Source organism: Chamaea fasciata, unplaced genomic scaffold (genome assembly GCF_029207755.1).
Source record: "Chamaea fasciata isolate MVZ Bird 193981 ecotype frontalis unplaced genomic scaffold, bChaFas1.0.hap1 SCAF_12, whole genome shotgun sequence".
NCBI classification, from domain to species: Eukaryota; Metazoa; Chordata; class Aves; order Passeriformes; family Sylviidae; genus Chamaea; species Chamaea fasciata.
In genome coordinates, this window is record NW_027094097.1 from 115,233 (window position 1) to 127,627 (window position 12,395).

At 49.8% G+C, this 12,395-nt stretch overlaps 1 long non-coding RNA gene across 1 annotated transcript; it reads right to left on the bottom strand.

The window, feature by feature from the left end:
• Positions 1-7,281: 7,281 nt before the first annotated feature.
• LOC136295918 (uncharacterized) lies at positions 7,282-10,140 on the bottom strand. The gene is made up of 4 exons (XR_010722840.1): positions 10,071-10,140; positions 8,684-8,906; positions 8,457-8,522; positions 7,282-7,422 (listed from the first exon to the last, which is right to left on the bottom strand). It is a non-coding gene; the product is annotated as an uncharacterized lncRNA (long non-coding RNA).
• Between the last annotated feature and the right edge of the window lie 2,255 nt (positions 10,141-12,395).

Sequence of the window (12,395 nt, forward strand, 5' to 3'; positions counted from 1 at the left end):
AATACGCCTCGACAGCCTGGACAGCAGGCTGCTGCTGGTAACACTGTGCACGGGTAGGAGGAGACCTGGTCGGGGCTGGGAAGGAAAAAACGGCACCACGGTGGTCACAGCTTTCTCCCTTCAGGATGTTTATTGAGCAGAAAATACAGAGCTTTTGCCAACTGCGCTCTCTATGACATCCCGACGTCCAGCGGGCACGGAGGTCATTTCTCATCTTTCTTGCCAACAGCCAAACCCCCAGGCGCCCGGGGGAAGAAAGAGTATGGGGAGAAAAAAAAAGGAACAAAGAAAACATGAAAAAATAAACCAAAACTATAGAAAATAATAAATAAAATTAAAATACCAAAAGAAAAAAATTTGAAAGTCACAAAAAAGTGGAAAAAATTAAATAAGAAATTAAAATAAAAAACGAAAAGTAGTTTTAACAAGTAAATAAATAACTAAAGAAAAAAAATAAAAATTAAAAAAAGGAAGAAAAAGTCTTTGAAAAACCACAAAACACAACAAGAAAAACCACAACAAAAGAGCATAAAAATACAAAAAACAACAACAACGACAACAAAAAAAATAATACAAAATGTAATAAATGCAGCTCTCACCTCCTGCCACTGCCTAAAAAAGCGCCATGGCTTTCCTCAGTTATGCAGCAATAAGGGAAACAAACCCAGTGCCCCCCAGAACAGAAGGTTTTCTAGACAATTCCCACTTTTGCTTGGAAACAAATTCTATTGTAGTGGGAAGCTCATTTTGGACGAATATCCAAATGTGCCAAGGTAGGAAAGAACCAGCCCCTTGTGTCCAAGGAACAGCAGCTAGGCCTGGATTCAGGTTTTAATGGCATTTATGTAATTAAAAATGCAGTAAATTGAACTTTACAAAGAGACGAATCGTGGCAAATAAATACTTCAAAGTTTTTTTGGGAATTCACAGAATTTTGTGGATATGGTGCTGGACAATTCCTGATTTACCAACATTAATTGGGTAAATTTCCTTGGAAATGTGCTCTACGAGGTACAAAAATTCCAATTAGGATGGAAAATTGAAAAAAAAAAATATTCCCTTACTAAAATCAGAGAGAAAAACATCAAATAAAAGGAAGGAATAACATCTAAATCCCAGCTTGCCTGGAAAACAAGCTCAGGAATTTCTAACATTGAAAACTTTTGCAAGAGTCATGAAGTTGGTGAAAGTTCATGGAATGATGATTTAAAATCTGCTTCCTCTGCTCTAATTTTAAAGGGAAGTGGGAATTCAACAGGTCCAGTTACTCCTATCCAAGAATGATCTGTGTTTTGTGGGAGTACCAATGCAAAGAAACTCCAATCTTACTTGGATTTGACATCTGAAACTCTCAGCAGAGTTGGCAAGTTTCAGTGGAACAAAAGAGCCACAATTCCTGCAATAACCAAAATTCACCTTGGCAAAAACAGGAGGAGGAGGAGGAGGAGGAGGACACCAGGAACACGCTCCGGCTGACAGCAAGGATTTCTTGGAAAAGGCAGGAAATCAAACTGACAGTCTCTGTCCAGTTATGGCCAGGCAATTATCCAGGAGTCAGAGAGAAAAGTGGGAACCTTGGACTGGGATAAGGCCTTCCAGTGGCTTCACTTCCTACTGGCTCTCTCCTTTTTTTGCCAGCTACCTGGAAGAGGAAAAACAACAGGAGTCAAGTTCAAACACGGACAGGATGTGCTGGCTTCAGGCAGACTGCAGTGCACCTCGCAGGAATCACTGAAAGGCGTGAAAGGAACAAAGGGAAATTAAAGAAGAGCTGCCACCTCCAAGGGCTCTCCAAGGCAGGCTCAGAACCCTTACCAACGATTGGCTTTAATAAAGCAACTCACACAAAGTCACCAACACCACACGGACACAGCAGCGTTCTTTTGGAGTGGAGTTCTAGAGAAATGCGGAAGAACGGAAAAGCCTTCCTAAACCCGGAAACTCCTTGAAGAGATAGACAGGGCACAGCTGCTGACAGAGCCTTGGGATTCAGGGGGAAAACCCCAAGTTTTCAGTCTTTAGCATCTTCCACTCTGCCATCGTTGACAGCAAACACGGCTTCAGCCTCAGGGAGACGCGGAGAACTCAGAGATTTTGCAGATCCTGCTCTCACCTCTCGCCCCATATTTTTCCTTTCTTCCAAAACGATGACAACAAGAAAAGTCAACTATTGCAGTTTTGCTTGCTTGATGTGTTTTTTGGTTTTACTTACACGTGACTTTCAGATCCCCATCCACACTCAGAATCATTCAAACCTTCGAGCACAGAGCCTCCAGGCACCGCTTATTTCTTCTGAGATTTGATTCAAGAAGACCATTTTTCAGAACCTGACATGAGATTGGCAACTAAGTTTCATTTTACAACTCTTCCCCTTTTTAAACTGTGTTTCCTCAAAGCTTCCCAATTGTGCTAAGCTTAGAATTCACCCCAAGGAAGACCTGAAAAATGCCTTGCCATTTCCTTTCCTCCTCCCTCAAGCTCCATCAGGCTGGCAGAAGGCATTAGTACTGTTTCCAGAGCAGTTGGCCTCACTTGTACTGTTGGTCTGTAACGGCTGCAACAAAATACGCCCTCCTGGAAGCAGTTCAGCACTTACTGATCACTCCTTTGTTTTGGCACTTCCCAGCCAGGGCCTGCGGGTTCTCCTGCAGATGCAGGTCTTCGCTGACAAGGCTCCACTTGTGCAGCAGCAGCAGCTCTCTGAAATTTTAGAAAATATTAGAAAAATACAGGCAAAAATCTCACCTCTGTCCTCCCCTAAGAACATCCCCAGGACATCATCCCAGTTTTTCCCAGCTAGGAGCTGCAAGGAATTCAGGCAGGGGAATTGACATCAGGGAACAGCTTTGTAAAGTCAAAGGCAGAAAGAGAAGATCCACCAGCAAAGGGCAGGAAAGGGGAAAGGTTTCTGAAAACATTTCTGCAGTCTAATTAATAATTATTTCCCCTTCCCCAGCGAGAAGAACACAGACTCACAGCCATTCAGGCCTGACAGTCCCCTGCAGCCAGAGCTCAGCACACATCCACAGAAGCAAGTCCAGCATCTGAAAGAAAAAAAAAAAAAAAAAAACAACAAAACAATCAAACCGGAAGGAAAAGGTGATTTCTTTGGCTTCAAAGTTATTTCAAGTTCTTAAAGCCCAACACAGCTGCTAGGAGAAACAGAGTCAGGGCTCCTGGCAGACACAGGGTGTTTTCCCCCCGAGGGGATTGCAGAGGAATTGTCTGGGACTTGGACTGTCCCTCGGGGTGACACCAGTTGCTGTGACTTCTATCATTCCATATGTTTGACTCCCAAAACTTCCCAGCCCAGGGGCTTGAGCTGACAGGGCAGCACAAAGATTGTTCTCTGTGTGGTGCCCAGATTTGGGGTTCACTGTCACCTTTGCTAGTTCAGATGAATTATACCCACGGCCCCGAATTCCCTGCTCAGTTCCTGCTGCAATAACCTCACAGTGCCTCACGGAGCACGGATATTCCCACGCAGAGCTGCTGCTTGAATGCCAGACGTGTCAGGAACCAGCAGAGCTTCCAAGGAAGCTCAGCAGGATGGGGACAGGATAGGTTTCTATTCCATAGATTTGGTTAATTATAACCCTCACCCCCTGGGGGTCACCTGTCAGATTTCCCTGGAATTCAGCCACCCCCCTGAGCTCGGGCTCCAGGTGATGTTTCAGAGCAGGAGAAGGCACTGGCTGGCCTGTGCTGAGGCAGCCCCTGTGCCCTCGGGAGGACACAGCTCCCTGCAGGAGCTCAGCTCCTTTCCGAGCCCCAGCAGTGGCCTCTGCAAGTGCCTTTCCCTCAGGCAAGGGATGCCCATCCCTGCCTTCAGCACACCTCCAGTGGGACCCACCTGCAAAAGCTTTCCATCACTTCTGCACTCCGGCCGGCTCCCTGGAAAAGTCCAGACTTCATCCAAACGAAACTCCATCCCACTCAAACCTTTGATTTTGAGGCATCTCCGAGGGCCGTTGCTCTGGATTTAATTTCTGTGAGGGAGGAGCGCCTTGGCTTTAATGCTGCCGACGGGTGATGTCCTCAGGCTGAAAGGGAGGGGATTTGGGGTGGCCAGGACATCCCTGGCAACTGTGTGGGAGCTCCGGGAGGTGGGAATTGCTGTCTGAGCCCCTCTGCAGACAGCCCGAGCCGCCGTTCCCGGGCAATGCCAGCTGTTCCCCGGGGAGCTCTTGGGCTGTGGGTGCCTCTGTCCGGGCTGCAGCATCTCCCCGTGCCCGGCGGGAGCAGCCCCTGGCCGAGGAGCCGCGGCAGCCCCGGGGCCGTGTCCGTGCCAGCCCCGAGCCCGGCCCCGGGCCCTGCGTTTGGCCGCCGCTGCCACGGGCGGGGCCCCGCAGGCACAGCTCCTCCCTGCACATCATCCCAGGGCTGCTGGCCCCGCTGGGGCTGCCGGCCTCCTTCCTCCCTGCGCCTCCGGGCACCCGGGACACCTGCAGGAAACCCCGAGGGACACTGCAGGCGGCACGGGGGGGCACCGAGGCCTCCGGCCAGAAAAGCAGCCCCGGCCTCAGCAGCTGCCATCATTTTGGCCCGGCAACACTCACCTGCAGGAAACGCCCCTGTGCGGGTGGGACCGGCCCTGCCTCTCTGCAGAGCTTTGGCCGTGGAAGAAGGGAAGCCTCAGGACTTGTCCTGCTCCTTTCCGCCCGGAAAGAGACTTTGTGTGAGTACTTTTACGGCAGCTGCTGGGTAAATCCTGGAAAGGACAGGAAATCAGCGTCACTGGAAGAGCTTTGTGCTGTCGTGACCTGCCAGCCAGTTCTGCCCTCGAGCCATTCCAGGGGCTGGTGTGTGAAGCAGCTTTGGCAGAGAAGGCGGCACTGCACTTACCTTAGTGGGGCCAAGCGTTGCCATCCTATGGAGGTCCATCCCCATAATGCAGAGATTGGTTCAGCTGCTTGGAGCAGAGTCCGGGTAATGCCAAGGTGCTGAGTTCGATTCTCAAACGGTCCGTCCACTTGAGAGTCAGATTTTAGGATCCCTCTCAGCCTCAGTATATCCTGTGACCTGGAAATAAGAGAAAAATTCTCGGCTGAGTTTTAATAAAACAGCTTTTGCCATTGCAGGGTGTGAGCTGCACTCGGCGATTTTCGGCCGCGACGAGCCCCACGAGCCTTCCGCCCTTCCTTGCCGCCATCATGGTTGCGTCTGAGGCCACTTCCGGTTCCGCCGGCATCTTTTTTGCGGCACCGCTAAGGCCCCCGGCAGGTGTTTACACAGACGCCTGACTAAATCCACGAATTTAAAAGCAAACGCGGCGCGGCTGAGCACACGGCCCGTGTCCCCACACCTGGAGACGCCGCGGAAAATTGCGCCCGGGCGGCGCCGTAGTCGGGGTTTCGTGCAGGCGTCTGGGTAAACGCCTATAGGGTCCTTATTTTTTCGCGCCCTTTTTGCCGCCCTTTTTGGAAGGTCGGGCGCCTCGCGCCTGGGCGCCATTTTGTGAGGGTGGTCGCGTGACTTCCGCTTTTGCCTTCCGCCATTTTTGTTGTGGCTGAGGCCACTTCCGTCCCGGCCGCCATGTTCTTGGCGTCTCGGCATAGGCCCCCGGCAGGTGTTTATACAGACGCCTGACTAAATCCGCGAATTTGAACGCAAGCGCGGCGCGGCTGAGCACACGACCCGTGTCCCCACACCTGGAGACGCCGCGGAAAATTGCGCCCCGGCGGCGCCGTTGTCGGGGTTTCGTGCAGGCATCTGGCTAAACGCCTATAGGGTCCTTATTTTTTCCCGCCTTTTTTGCCGCCTTATTTAGAAGGTCAGGCGCTTCGTGTCTCGCCGCCATCTTGATAGTGGAACCCACTAATATGACCCCTCGGCTGCTCGGACAAGCGCCTGACTGAATGGACTGTCGCCCGCGGCGCCGCTGCGCCCCCATCCCGCGTCCGCACACCCGCAAACGCCGCGGAAATTCGCGCCCGGACTGCTCTGTGGTCCGGGTGGCGCGCGCAGGCAGCCGGCTGCCACGCGCCCGGGCTCCTTGCCTTTTTCCCTCCCTTTCGGCCCCGAGCTGCGGGCGGGCGGGCGGCAGCGCCGCCCCCGAGCTCACAGTGCGGGGCTGCCACGCGCCTCGGGGACGGGCACGGGGGACAGCTGCACTACCGCTCTTTGCCCACAGGGTGGCAGCATTGCCACACAGATCAGGCGGGCCGGGCGGGGGGGGGGACAGCTGCACTACCGCTCTTTGCCCACAGGGTGGCAGCATTGCCTCACAGATCAGGCGTGACGGGCGGGGGGGGGGACAGCTGCACTACCGCTGTTTGCCCACACGGTGGCAGCATTGCCGCACAAATCATGAAGGACGGGCACGGGGGACAGCTGCAGTACCGCTGTTTGCCCACGCGGTGGCAGCACTGCCGCGCGGCGGCGCGGAGCGGAGCCATAAACGAACGTGCCCAGGAATGCCCTGGCGAACAGCCTCCGGAATAAATGGCCCAAAAGACCCCCGAGCACACCTGCGACAGCCCTGCCAGCAACCAGACCGAAACAAAAAAGCCTTTCGTTCAGGCTCTATTTCAATATATTTTTGTGATTCTGATATTTACATTCATCATTACAATTCATCTTTTATATTATGGACATTATACATCATGTATTATGTTTATTATACTATTATATTTATTATAGATATTAAATATAGAAAGTTACAGATAAAATAATTTATTCTTTATTATATAATGTTATAAATAATAATACATTTCATTTAAATATGATTATGTACATTATAGATGTTTATATTATGTATATTATATATATTTATAAAACGTGTAGTATGTAATAATATATTGTGTATTTTTTATTGATATTATTTTTCATATCCTATACTTTTTGTTATTTTTCTTTTTCATTATTTTTTAAATTCGTTTGTTTATATTTTAAACGATATTTTACACTAGATGAATTCATGAACCTAACACATCAGAAACACAATTAATTTGAATTAAATGAGCCTGGTTTTCTAAGGGGTAAAGTTTTAATCTTTATTTAAATAATATGGGCATATTTTCTCTATCTGTATGGGGGTTTTTTTGTGGGTTGCGGGGGATTTTATTTTGGGGTTTTTTTTTTTGTTCGCTTTGTTTTGGATTTCTTTGCTAATAAACAAGCAGGGTCGGAGAGTTACAAAATAAAACGTCTACTTTGTTTTTATTGCTCCCTCTGAAATACGCCTCGACAGCCTGGACAGCAGGCTGCTGCTGGTAACACTGTGCACGGGTAGGAGGAGACCTGGTCGGGGCTGGGAAGGAAAAAACGGCACCACGGTGGTCACAGCTTTCTCCCTTCAGGAGTTTTATGGAGCAGAAAATACAGAGCTTTTGCCAACTGCGCTCTCTATGACATCCGGACGTCCAGCGGGCACCGAGGTCATTTCTCATCTTTCTTGCCAACAGCCAAACCCCCAGGCGCCTGGGGGAAGAAAGAGTATGGGGAAAAAAAAAAAGGAACAAAGAAAACATAAAAAAATAAACCAAAACTATAGAAAATAATAAATAAAATTAAAATACCAAAAGAAAAAAATTTGAAAGTCACAAAAAAGTGGAAAAAAAATTTAAACAAAAAATTAAAATAAAAAACTAAAAGTAGTTTTAACAAGTAAATAAATAGCTAAAGAAAAAAAATAAAAATTAAAAAACTGAAGAAAAAGTCTTTGAAAAACCACAAAACGCAACATGAAAAACCACAACAAAAGAGCACACAAATACAAAAATAACAAAAAATAAAATACAAAATTAAATAAACGCAGCTCTCACCTCCTGCCACTGCCTAAAAAAGCGCCATGGCTTTCCTCAATTATGCAGCAATAAGGGAAACAAACCCAGTGCCCCCCAGAACAGAAGGTTTTCTAGACAATTCCCACTTTTGCTCGGAAACAAATTCTATTGTAGTGGGAAGCTCATTTTGGACAAACATCCAAATGTGCCAAGGTAGGAAAGAACCAGCCCCTTGTGTCCAAGGAACAGCAGCTAGGCCTGGATTCAGGTTTTAATGGCATTTATGTAATTAAAAATGCAGTAAATTGAACTTTACAAAGAGACGAATTGTGGCAAATAAATACTTCAAAGTTTTCTTGGGAATTCACAGAATTTTGTGGAGATGGTGCTGGACAATTGCTGATTTACCAACAGTAATTGGGTAAATTTCCTTGGAAATGTGCTCTACAAGGTACAAAAATTCCAATTAGGATGGAAAATTGGAATAAATAAATATTCCCTTACTAAAATCAGAGAGAAAATCAGAGTTATTCCTTCAATTAAAAGGAAGGAATAACATCCAAATCCAAGCCTGCCTGGAAAACAAGCTCAGGAATTTCTAACATTGAAAACTTTTGCAAGAGTCATGAAGTTGGTGAAAGTTCATGGAATGATGATTTAAAATCTGCTTCCTCTGCTCTGATTTAAAGGGAAATGGGAATTCAACAGGTCCAGTTACTCCCATCCAACCTTGGACTGGGATAAGGCCTTCCAGTGGCTTCACTTCCTACTGGCTCTCTCCTTTTCGCCAACTACCTGCAAGAGGAAAAGCAACAGGAATAAAGTCTCAAACAGGATGGCCTTGGTCCAGGCAGACTGAGGTGCAGCTCCCAGGGAGGGAGGCCAGGCTGTGCCTCGGGGAGCTCCGGGAATCTGGGATTGCCCGTGGGATTCAAGGGCTGGAAAAGCACACCCACCTGCCAGGTTCAGTGCTGGGACAGAGCAAGGCCGGGGCTCAGGGGCAGCAGTTAGAGCTGGGACTGCAGGAGAACACCCCAAACCCGGGTTAAACATCCGGCACGACACGCAGCACGCTCCGGGAGAAACTCGGGCGGGAGAAGCCCCGGGATGCTCCACGTTCCTTGCCCTTGGCAGCTGTGCCAGGGCCTCCCTCAGAATGCTGACCTCACCGTGCAGCTCCTACAAAACAGGAGAACTTATGGGAATCGCCCAGAATCCCTGGACTTCCAGTTATTAAGAACCACAGCTGCAGCGAAAGGTGTACAAACGCTACTGCAAACCAGCAGGGCTGAGGAGACGCAGGGATTTATTCCCGAGGGGACACAAGGATCCCTCAGCCAGCCAGGATTTCTCCCAGGCTCTTCCCACTGCTCTCTAAGGACACAAACAGCAGTTTTTCCCTCGAGTTCCCCTTTCCATCAATGCCAAGACTCGTGTTCTCCTCCAACCCCAGGTTCAGGAAGGAAAGTAGGAATATTATCACTGCACAGACTGTCCAGGAGGGTGTGACTGAGGCAGCAGCACCAGCTCCCACTCCACTGCTGCTCTGGATTCCTGAGCAGCTCCTTTCCATCCTGCCCTTCCCAGCACCATTCCCTGGGTGCCATGTCCACAGACACCTTCTCCATACCGCTTAAAACCCACAGACACCAACAGAAAGGAGATCAAAAATCAATTCACATGCTGCTAGTCAGAGAGAATGGGAGAGGCCTAAAAATCTGCATTTATTTTAGAACACTAGAGCAATTTCTTCATGACCCTGACTATCAGTGATGGGCAGATAAACACCTTCTTTAACTTACTACCTGCAAAAACATCAAGTTTCAAGTTTAGTAAAGATAAAATTTTGCTGCAAAAAAAAAAGAGGTGGGATGTTGGTGTTAGTGCTTTAACCTTCGGACATTAGCGGCTATTTGTAAAACAAATTCATTATTGAAGCAGCTAACTTGAAAATAAGGGGGTTTTACAATAAAGTTGACCAAAAAAGAGTCTCAAAATTAAGATATAGGCTGCACAAATATTTAAGAAAAAAAAAGTTGTCTTTCGTGCGTATAACCTGCCAGCCTCTCATGTTTTCAGTCCTTACCATTTATTTTTCCCAAGGTGATGATTAAAACCTTGTCAAAAGCTCAAAAAAAAAAACAATCCAGGACAAGGCAGGTGTTTTCCCAAGCACCCTCAGTGTGGAGCTGTGTCAGCCACAAGTGTTTGCTCCCTCAGCCCAGCCCGGAGCAGGCTCCAGCTGCTGCCCAGGGGGGTTACCAAGGGACTCACTTGTTTGAAGCTGTAAACGCAGGTGGCCTGCACTGGAGTGCCAATAAATGTGAAATGTGTGACTCTCACCTTGAATAGCGATCGATCTTCTCAGGGGAGCCCCTCACCCAGGATGGGGGGCTCTGCCACAGATTTCATCTCTCCGCATCTGAAACAGAGTCAGGACAAAAGTCAGAGTGCTGCAGGATACCTTGACAGCTCCACACATCTTGTGGCAATCTAGGAATACCCTCTACAGTCTAACCACACCCCACATCACAAATTTCAAGCCCCCAGGACTATTACCCTCGTACCCCTACACCCAGACTGAGCAGCAAGGCAGAGCAGCTCCGGGCCAAACACACACCAACACCCGTGACACAGCACAGGACAAACGAGGGGACGCAACAGGGACAGAAAACTCTGGGCAAGAAGAACGACCCTGAGGGTCCAGAGAACTCGGAATGAGATGACCGAGGTGAGACGGAAGGTGAGCTGGCCAGGCTCAGAGAACCCTGCAGGAACAAGATGCCATCGGGATGACTTATCCCAAGAGACGCAGAGACGGACGCCCGAGAATCCTACGGTCAGAATCCTCCACCTGTCTTTGCATTCTCACAAGACCTAACCCGCCGGAATGGATCAGGGCGGTGCACGGCTGTCAGTACAGCTCAGAACAAGACCTGAAAAGGCATCGGACTGGATGCTTGTGAAGAGAGATGGATTCTGATGAGTGTCCGAGCAGCTGAGACAAAGGCACCTGGCTGAGGAGCACAGAGATCAGAAATGCTAAGACTGATGCCAGGGGTTTGGACAGGCCCCTGAAAGGACTAAAGGAAAAGACAAGACACCAAACAGACAGAGTGCACAACAGACAAGTGACACAACACACACCAGGACTGCTCTGCCCTGCACACCTCAGCACTGACATGAAAAATGAGACTTTCCCTTCATGTAGCCTAAGGGGTCACATCTGGGACATCCCCAGCTCCAAACCCGACTCAAAAAATCCCTCCCGCTGACCCCTGCCCTGGTACCCCGCTTTCATCCCCTCTGTGGCTCCAAGCCCTCCACTTATCTCTCAAATGTCTGGGGAGGTGAATCCACGCCGGGTGCCAAAGAAGGCTGCCTCTCCCTCAGAGAAATTCCTCCTGTCACTGGGCTGCTGTCTCCTAGTCAGCTACAATAAAGAAAACCAAATATCAAAGCATAATCTTAGCTGCACATCAGCCAAAACCCAGCAGCTCTGCTACTCACCGTCTCTTAAGCAGGACCGGGTCCTCGGGCCCCGTGCGTGCTTCAGCTGAGCTCGGAGGCCGACGCTCGCAGCGCCAAAGCCTTAGAGGCGTTACTGGCACCGAGCCCACCCACCGTGGCCTCCATTAGGGCTGTGAGCATCCCCGGTTAGAGCAGGACAGGAACGCAGGGTGGACATCCCCGGTGAACCTCAACCCTGTGGACTCTGCCCCACCACTGTCACTTCCTGCCTGGCCCTAGCTTAGGGTTACTGCCTGCACCTCTCAGGACTTCTGGCCTTGTCTTGCATTAGGATTGCTGCCGGCACCTGCTCTCAGGGAAACAGTGTTGGCAGCAGCGCTGTGAGGGCCGGGATGCCTGTACTCTGACTTGTATCCTAGGCTGTACCCCTGATTTTCACTGTGTGTTCTCTAGTCCTTGAGTCCTTTACCTCAGCCTCTGTGTGTATCACTGTAACCTCCCCCCTTCTGAACCCTGCTTCTTCAGAGCCCTAGACCTTGCAGCCGGGGACGCTCTGCACCATTAGGGTCCCAAGAGCTGTCCCGCACGCAGGACAGGTACATCCACAGTTGTTCCCTGCCTACCCTAAGAAACGTGGCCCTGAGACAGGGCAGAGGCTGACAGAGCCGAACTCTTTGCGGTGGCAAAAGGCACGAAGCCTTACCAACCGCCGCCTCGAGAGGGAATCAGGAGCACTTCCACCGGCTGCGGAGAGACAGGGAATCCCAGGGTGGGTGGGGCGGGAAACCCCCGTTATCCCCAGCCCTGTTGGATCCTGCTCCCCACTATCGCTTCCTGCCTGGCCCTAGCCTGACAGTGTCTGCACAGGTCAGAGCTTCTGGTGTGTTCCTGCACTAGGGCTGCTGCCTGCACCTGCTCTCAGGGGAAGTGTGCTGGTAGCAGTGCTGTGAGGGCCGCTACACCTGTACTCTGACTTGTATCCTAGCCTGTTCCCCTGAGTTTCACCGTGTGTCCTCTAGTCCTTGAGTCCTTTACCTCAGCCTCTGTGTGTGTGGCTACACCTCCCCCCTTCTAAACCCAACTTCTTTAGAGCCCTGCACCTCGCAGCCAGGCCTTCTGGCATTGTCCTGCATAAGGGCTCCTGCCTGTACCTGCACTCAGGGAAACGGGCATGTCTTTAGGGCTACTCCTTCGGGT